Raw genomic sequence first — 10,000 nt, 5'->3', positions numbered from 1 at the left:
TGGTAACACTGAACAGAGCACAGGCAAAACTTGTGAGAACAACTGGAAGTGGAAGCATGAAAAAGTGGGGGCTGGCTGAGAGTAGCTTGTGTACATGTGGGTGCCCAGAGCAGACATCCTTAGAGAATGCCAGGATGCGCTCAGCTGCACTGACCATGACCCAAGAGTCTGCTCCCCAGATGCTGTGGAGTGGGTTCGGTGTTGGTGCGAAACTGTGACGATGATGACTTGCAAAATGAATAAGTCTTACACCTGCCAATATATAAGTAAGATGGTAGGATGCTGATCTTTTTAACATCAAAGTACTTTTGTAACCCGGCAGTGCTAACTTTTATGTGTAACCCAGAATGAAAAGTTATTACAAAAGACGATTGCAAGATATTTAGATAAATTGCTAGTTTATCATTGTGGTAGACGTACATATATGTATTTAAGTTACATATCCAATAACCTGTAGGTTAACAGAGAAGGAAGGGTGCACAAGTTCATTGTAATTTGAAGTTGAGGAGTTGGAACAAAGTTGATTTGCATTGAGTCAGAATTCAATTAAGTCTTAGACTTAGATTGAAAGAAAAAAATCTTTTTTAAAACAAGAAACAAAAAAACAACCCTACAGCGTTCACCAGAATGAATAAAAACAGGACAGTCTTTAAACTGTATCAATGGAAATCACATCTTGCATATACAAGACCTCTAGTGCTATTGTGAGGATTGGTTCTCAGTCTCACCCGTCCTGCTGTATCTGAGTGCCATAACACAACTTGTGAAATCCAAATAAATCAAAAACAGATTATAAATTTATATCATATTTATTGTCATTTCATTCATATTCATGTTATTCACACTGAAATCATTTAAAAAAATATAGATATGATGTTTCTCCATTAAAGGTATGCTTGTATTCTCATCCTGTGAAAGAGAAAGAAAAAAAAAAAAGAAAAAAATTGATAATTAGTACTGAAACTGTGTAGTTCCATTTTTAAAAATCTGTGATGTAAGAGCCTCAGCAAAAGCTTTGGTTAAAAAAGGTTCTGATTCAAGAAATGCACTTCTTAGGCAGAACATGCGATTAACCCGTGTAGACTTTAGTATTATGGTCTTGCATATAATTATCAAGTGCAGAAAGTTTGCCATTAAAATGATTATTTAATAGAATTTAATATAATTTGATTCGAGAAAAGGAACACAAAGGAAGAATTTGCGATTAACCTGTCCAGTCATAAGCATCATGTTCTTGTTTATAAAGTGCAGAAACTTTGCAAATAAATAGAATAAATAGAAAAGAATTTTATTCGAGAAATGGAATACAACGGCAGAATTTGCGACTAACCAGTTAAGACAAAAGCGCCATGGTCTTATTTACAAAATACAGTAAGCTGCTTTTAAAATTAAGAAACGCTCGAAAGCAAAATATGGTCCTGTTCTCTTAATCACCGCTCTCTAGTCTCTAGATTAGGTCAATAAAGCTGAGAGGTTTTATGAAGAATATAGAATATAGAAGAAAAACATTAATTCCAAAAAAAAACAAACAAAGAAGGGTCCATTATGATATATGAGGAATTCTATAAGATACAGTAACATGAAAGCCATTTTGATAATCTTGAAGGATAAGACTCAATGATGATGATGATGATGATAATAATAATAATTATGATACTTCTTCCTGAATATAAATTGATTAATTCCCATGGTATAGGCAGGCCAATGCTTCCAGAACAATTAAAGGAATGCAGAGACTCATTCTTGTTGTAATGTTATTTAGATCTGAAAAAAAAAGATAAGCATGGCATTCTAAACCATTTTCCCATGGTCCCATAAAAAGCAATATCATCTCACACAAAATCATAAAGTAAAATTCATATGGACCAAACAATGAATAAAAGTTATAATTACCTTATTTTATCAATTATTATCATTGGATTTATTTAACTTTATATGTATTAATTAAATGACAATTCGAAATTAAGATACCAATGTTTGAATGAATAACTGGATCTAACTCTACAAGTAAAATGTAAATGTGCAACTTATTCAGATTTCAGCAAGCACTTGTTACAGTCTGTCGCTTCATGTTACAGGAAAAACTCCAGTTCCATGAGCCTTATGACTCTAAAGGACCAATTATTTCAAAGTAAAATGAAATACCATTTATTATTTAAGAAAGTTATCAAGCACTATTTAAGGTCTGTTGCTTCATGTTACAGAAACAGGAAAAACTCCAGTTCCATGAGCCTTATTACTCTAAAGAACCACTTATTTCAATGTAAGAAGAAATATCATTCAATGTTGAATATATAGACATGACCTATTTCTTAATGGTTTGCTTATATTCAATAAAAACATTAGAAAACATAATGGACCTGGAACTCAGATACCACAAGGTTGTTAAAACCGTTGGGTCAGGTCTAATTTTATCAGAGGTTTATGATCATGAAGGCAAGATTACATAACCAATGTCGATTAGCTTTTTAAAAAATGGGCTTTTATTTACCTTCCGGTGAACTCATTTGATCAATATTTCCTGTATTTAACTTTCTGATCACATAAGAAAAGTCTAATAAACATTGAATATATTTTAATGCCTCTAGATTTCACTTTAAAGTCAAATAAAATATCTGATCACAAATAAAATTTTTGATAATTCGATCAACAGAGAGCTTTTCAAAATTGTTCGCTTATTATTCCTGAGGCAAAATTTAGATAAGACATCATTTCACATATCATGGTGATTCCTATGAATTACAAAATCCTAAAAAGCTTCTTCATAAAAAAACGTATGAAATAAAATTAGGTAATCTAAAGTAATCAGAGAGGTTTAGTTTTCATTTCAATCCAAGGTAAATCCGTAAAGAGTTGTAGGACCAGGCCCCTCTTGATCATTACCCACAAAATTGATTGAACTAACAGGGATGTGTATAAAACTGTAACAAACCCCCCAACGACCCCCCCCCCCCCCCCCAACACTCATACAAAAACTTAAGCACAGTTCTTTCATTTTCACTTCTCTTGAGCCAAGGGAAACTCGTTGCTCATTTTAGCTGCACAGATTCGAATTCAATCGCTTTTTCCCCCCCCCCCCCCCCCCCCCCCCCCCCCCCTTTTTTTTTTTTTTTCTTTGAGCGAGTCTATTCTTTTCTCCTTTTTTGTTTGGCCTTGTTCCGTTTCTGAGCATGAATTTCTTAAAATTGTTTGTTTTCTTTTTAATACAAAAATATTGGGTTTTTTTTTCCCTCTATCTGTCTGGGAATAACCAATTTTCGTTATTGGCAGACCCTGTCTGGGAATAATCATAGCGATGACGAAAATATCAGACCGCACTCCCTGCATTTTACAATAAAATATGTTTTCTTTCACACAGCTACCGACCAAATAAGGCGATTAGGCTTGGAAGATCCAAAACGTCATACATGTAGTTTGACACCTGCCAAATATCAAAGATGCGATAAGGGGTTGAGTGGGACATTTTCTTTTCCCAGACATTCTCATTTTTTCACCACCCCTTCCTCCCTCTCTGCCATTCCTTCTCCCATCGACTCTCAGCAAAAATAATAACTAAAAGTCTTATGTGGCAAAAACGGCTACCAACTTAAATCCCTCAAACAACACAAGATATTGAAAATCGGTGGCAGAGACCCTTTGCCTTTGTCTTGTTCCTTTTCCAGTTCCAGTCATGAACAGATAATGAGAGAATGAGGACCTAAAGATTGTTTCGAAATCTATTATCAGGTTAGGAAAGAGCGAGAGTCAATAAAATATGACAAGCGATGAAAGCTTCGCACCACGAAAGATGAGGATTAAAAAAATACAACTTTTGTTGAGATTCCACCTGCTGAGGAGGGGGGTGTCTGCTTTTTTTTTTTTTTTGTTCCCTTCTGTTTTCTTTTTCGGTCAAGTTATGACTGACACACGTTCTAGACTGTAAACGTTACCCATAAAATGTCATAAATTACGAAAAGTGTTTTCTCTCACACAGTATTCGAATCACTCACTGAATGAGCATGAAGCAGACACAAGTGAAGGAAACGTAAACTCTGTAAGTGAGAATCGGCGAGTGAAGCTGTACTGTAATGACTGACACTGACAGTGACAGTCAAATTGCGAAGTGAAATGAAAACAAATAAACAACGCATTCTAAAATTATGCCGGTGAGACATCCAAAGTTAAATACCCGAACGCTATTATGGATTAACATTGAACTAAATCGTTTCCTGCTCTCAAAACCAATCGATACAAATTACAAACTCAAATACTGAAATTGGAATCTTACCTTTGCATCAGTTGGACTGCCATTCTTTGTTGGTGATTAGGAACTTTAGCAGCCGGACAACATTGCGCACAAAACAGGTCTCCCGTTTTTGTCGTTCAAATTGTAGATAATACACATTCAGTTAAAAACAAACACGTACAATTAAAATTGTTATTTAGTTAAATTCTTTGTATACGGCTAAATTATTCCGAAAACCAGATTTCAAAGAGTTCTTGTTTTGTTCACACAAGCGCATTGATTTTGGTGAATAATCTTGACCGTGGTCTAAAAATAGACCGACAGTAATTTTTGATAAATTTTACCATTTGTTTAATAAAAAATCAATATTTAGATATTATTTGACGCGTGATCGAGTATTTATGAATATGTTTTCTTTTGACACCTAACAGACATTTTTTAATGGTTATTTTTTTCTATAATTTACATTGGAAGGTGAGCTGTCAAAGCCAGGAACATGTGTTTTGCCACGTGCTTCTAAAATGGTCACGTGATGTTGTTTATTTTACTGCACCAACTTTACTCTTCTATTGAATTTTGTAATCGGATAGTTTGTTTTAACTCTCTCGATACCAATTTTTTTTCCGGATTTTCCCAAAATCTTCATAATGACATTCAATAAATTTTTAAAAAACTGTCGATAACCTAAAAGGAAAACGGAACATGCTGTACTTACATAATTTTGTTCAACAACATGGCATCTACAGTAAAGCGTTAAGTTCTTATAACTATAACAAATATGTTCTACAAATTGTGTTATGTACATAAGAAATCTGAATGAGAAACATATTGGTTGTAAAATTTTATTATTTTAAAATTGAGCTTTATATAGCGCAATATCCACTAAATGTGCTCAAAGCGCTTTACAAGGGGTGCCTGGTCAACAGCAACATTTAACATGTAGGACGGGACATGCCGCCTGTTAGGCGATATTACAGTGTTTTCGGGCAAAGACAACGGTGTTAACGGCTAGGTACTCATTTTACACATGAGTACGGTGAGAGAATGTGAGTAAAGAGCCTTTTGCAAGGACTCAAATATTCGCCGAGCGCGAGGCTCGAACCCAGGACCTTCCGATCCGAAAGCGAGTGTCATACCACAAGACCACATAGCCGCACTATGTGCGTGTTCATTACGTGTTCTTAGTTGTTGTTTTTTAAATCGTATTGATCGAGAGTCAAAGAGTTTAAGATTTGCTTCATAGATATTGTCTAATTCATTTCATGCGGCTATGCGGTCTAGTGGTATGACACTCGCTTTTGGATCGGAAGGTCCTGGGTTCGAGCCTCGCGCTCGTCGCATAGTTGAGTCCTTGGAAAAGGCTCTTTACTCACATTCTCTCACCGTACTCAGATGTAAAATGAGTACCTGGCCGTTAACAGCGGTGTCTTTGTCCTAAAAATTGTAATATGTCCCGTCCTACCTTCCGACCCGAAAGCGAGTGTCATACCACAAGACCACATAAGCCGCACAGAAATGTGACGATTTTCCTGTAGTTGGTATGGAAAGGGTTAATGGAGAAAACGAATTGAAGATGATGGATGGGATAATGATGAGTAAACTCATGCTTGACAAACATCAACGCCGGGATTGTAGAGTTTGTGTCCCACTGTCTCATCCAGTATTACCTCGGGTTGATTTAAACACTTGAAATTAATTTTATATATAAATCCTGGGTTATTTAAAAAGTATTCTAGTGAGGGCACTTCTTTAAAAATAGGACACTAATAATAATAATAATAATAATAATAATAATAATGATAATAATGATAATGATAATAATAATAATAATAATAATAATAATAATAATAATAATGATAATAATAATAATAATAACAATAATAATAATAATAATAATAATAATAATAATAATAATAATAATAATAATAATAATAATAATAATGACAACAACGATAATAATAATATAATGATAATAATAATAATAATAATAATAATAATAATAATAATAATAATAATAATAATAATAATAATAATAATAATAATAATATAATAATAATAATAATAATAATAATAATAATAATATTGTCGGAAATTGACAAAAAGGGAAATCTCGCATTTCCTGTCTTCCAATGTAATAAAATTGGGCGCAATAGGAAATTGAAATTCAGTTGTCCAAACCACTGACAAATAGCCGTCATCATTTTCAAAATAAAATCTTTGTTTAAAGGAATGAATACCACTCGACCCATAATATTCAATTTTAGCGTTTGTTTGTTGTTGCTTTAAAAATTTTTTTTTTAATTTTTTTATTTTTTTTTTTTTTGTTTTTTTTTCTTTTTTAATCATATTATTGTCTACAAATATTGACCCTTTTATCGGCTTTTTTTGCGATCAATTTATGATAGAAAAGATTCACTCATTCGGCAACAACTTAGAATGGAGCGATACCGATGTCACTGTTATCAAATACTATCTTCGTGTTACCACGAGATAGATAGAGCGAATGTGTGTATGCGTGTGTATATATGTGTATGTGTGTATGGTTGATATATATATATATATATATATATATATATATATATATATATATATATATATATAGAGAGAGAGAGAGAGAGAGAGAGAGAGAGAGAGAGGGAAAGAGAGAGAGAGAGAGAGAGAAAGAGAAAGAGAGAGATAGATAGATAGATAGATAGAGAGAGATAGAGAGAGATAGATAGATAAATAGAGAGAGAGAGAGAGATAGAGAGAGAGATAGTGAGAGAGATAGAGAGATAGAGAGAGAGATAGATAGAGAGAGAGAGAGAGAGAGAGAGAAAGAAAGAAAGAAAAAAAAAGAGAGAGAGAGAGAGAGAGAGAGAGAGAGAGAGAGAGAGAGAGAGAGAGAGAGAGAGAGAGAGAGAGAGAAACAATGTGCCTTCATGAAAGTACTTTAACTGCACGATCAGGTAAGTGGTGCCTCCAGAAAATCCAAAACATAATATGACTCATTATTTCAACAAAATGTTATCTTTGGGAGAACCAGATGCTGAGAAGGGGGCAGGGTGACTCGACGGTATGGTCCCTGCTTCGTACCCGAAAGGTACCGAGTTCGATCACCCGCCGCCGCCCTGTGTGGCCTTGAGCAAGTCAACTAGCCCTAGCTCAATTTGCGGCACTGCACTGCGGCTGACGCCTGGGTTATTCCAGTCTTCCCTTGAAATAGACCCTAGAGACAAATTTCCCCTATGGGATGAATAAAGGGAATTTTATTTTATTTATTATTATATTTAACAGTGATTTTTAAGTTCAAATGATCGAATATTTAGATTTTCCTCTTCAACAGAATAACTTGAGTTTCAGCTTCACATATAGAGCAATATCCACTTAACGTGCTCAAAGCGCTTTGCAAAGTGTCCCTGGCCAACAGCAACAGATACCATATAGAACGAGACAGTGGGCCTGTTATGCGATATTACAATTTTTCCGACAGGAACAACGATGTTAACGGCCAAGTACTCATTTTACACCTGAGTACGGTGAGAGAATATTCGTAAAGAGCCTTCTTCAAGGACTCAACTATGCGACGAGCGAGGCTCGAACCCAGGACTTTCCGATCCGAAAGTGAGTGTCATACCACTAAATACCACTTCCAATTTCAATCTTGTATAACTCAGCCAAAAATTATAGTACATCAATGAAATAGGTATCAAATTAAAGTGAAAAGAATGATCTATTCAGAAATATCAAAAGGTCAAAATGTCAAAAATTAATGTAATTTCCTGACCAAGCCGTCTCGAGACGTCACACATAGCGGCCGTACAAATAGCCAGTCTATCACTTTGTCAAGGTAACAAATCAAATGCTGTCTAAAAAAAGCTATACGTACGTCATTACTTTGACCGTGGCCTCAGTAAGAAATTGCCCAAGCAATATAAATACAATATTATTATGACGCAGGTTTGGAGATCTGATATAAAGTATCTAATTATCAATACTCATATTGGCTGTCTAAATTCCAAGCTTTCTTCTTCCTCTTCTTTCAGCTTATCCCGCATTTTGCAGGGTTGCCATAATTAATGCCACATCTACATGCATCTCGGTTCAGCGCATCATCTTCCTCCAGGCCCAGACTAAATTCCAATTCTTTGAGATGTCTAAAACATTGATTATTTCAGCACTCTGTGATAGATAGATACTTTTACATGTCTGCTATATTTTATTCCATGTACAAAAACGTGATTTAATTGTGATTATGATGATAGTATCGTTATTGTTTTTGATGATGATGATGATGATGATGGTGATGATGATGATGATGATGATGATGAATGTCATCATTTGAGATAAACCCCAGCTTGTCTAAAAATATTGAACCTAAGACGTGTCGGGTCAGAAATGTTTTAAATAGTTGAAAATCGTTTAAAAATGGTCTTAAAAATTGAGCATTTATATAGGGTAAATTCCACTAAACGTGATCAAAGCGCTTTACAATGTGTCCCTGGCCAACAACAACACTTAGGACAACAACATGTAGGACGTGACATGATGCCTGTAAGTCGATATTACAATTTCTTTCGGACACAGACAACGCTGTTAACGGCCAGGTACTCATTTTACACCTGAGTACGGTGAAAGAATGTGAGTAAAGAGCCTATTAATTCCAAGGACTCAACTATGCGACGAGCGAGGCTCGAACCCAGGACCTTCCGATCCGAAAGCGAGTGTCATACCACTAGACCACAACTCAATTCAGTCAGATCAGCTTTTTTCCATAGTTGTTATTAATTCCAATTTAAAGATTAATTTAAATTCGCTGTGCGTGAGTGTGTCACGAATTTTGTTTCCGTGTGAAATCTTACAAGTTTGCAGCACCGTCTGACGTAAATCCAAATTTTATTGACACGATTCGATTGACGTAGCATTTAAAGGGTTTTACCAAGGTGTTCCACGTGAATTTCCCTCACGTCATACGTCTCCAAACAAGCGTCACCAGAAGCTGATGCTCGCGTGCGTTGATTTCTGTTTCGCATTTGTCTCCGTCAGATTATGTGACCTTAAAACTAAAACTTGAGCTTTTATATAGCGCAATTCCACTAAATGTGCTCAAAGCGCTTTACAAGGGTCCCTAGTCACCGTTCCACGTCCAACTTTCCTTTTTTTTAATAAAACAAGCCCTCGTTTAGTTCCTCCCCAATATTGCGAAATATCCATTAAACGTGCTCAAAGCGCGTTACAAGGGGTCCCTGACCAACATCAACAATTAACATGTAGGACGGGACATGACGCCTGTTAGGCGATATTACAATTTTTTTCGGAAAGAGACAACGCTGTTAGCGGCCAAGGACTCATTTTACATCTGAGTACGAAGAGAGAATATTAGTAAAGAGTCTTTTCCAAGGACTCAACTATGAGCCGAGAGAGGCTCGAACCCAGGGCATTCCGATCCGAAAGCGAGACCACATAGCCACACCTTGCAGCCTAAATGATCAAATTCTGTTAAAGCCTGTTGTGAGATTTAACCAACTGATAATAAGCCTTTTATTATTGCATTTTTTTTTCAGAATTTCAGTTTGTTGACATTGATTTTTGCGGAGTTTTTCCTAAAGTTCTGGATGTAATAATAATAATAATAATGATAATAATGATAATAATGATAATAGTAATAATAATAATAATAATAATAATAATAATAAATAATAATAATAATAAATAATAATAAATAATATAATAATAATAATAATAATAATAATAATAATAATAATAATAATAATAATAATAATAATAATAATAATA

At 34.7% G+C, this 10,000-nt stretch overlaps 1 long non-coding RNA gene across 1 annotated transcript; it reads right to left on the bottom strand.

The window, feature by feature from the left end:
* Positions 1–793: 793 nt before the first annotated feature.
* LOC144973688 (uncharacterized) lies at positions 794–2,916 on the bottom strand. Its single transcript, XR_013645606.1, has 2 exons — positions 1,658–2,916; positions 794–909 (listed from the first exon to the last, which is right to left on the bottom strand). It is a non-coding gene; the product is annotated as an uncharacterized LOC144973688 (long non-coding RNA).
* Between the last annotated feature and the right edge of the window lie 7,084 nt (positions 2,917–10,000).

Source organism: Berghia stephanieae, chromosome 5, assembly GCF_034508935.2.
Source record: "Berghia stephanieae isolate SIO BIC M18660-M18661 chromosome 5, UCSD_Bste_1.3, whole genome shotgun sequence".
Classification (NCBI taxonomy): domain Eukaryota; kingdom Metazoa; phylum Mollusca; class Gastropoda; order Nudibranchia; family Aeolidiidae; genus Berghia; species Berghia stephanieae.
Note: the sequence above shows the minus strand (reverse complement) of the source record. Positions and strands in the feature narration are given on the sequence as shown.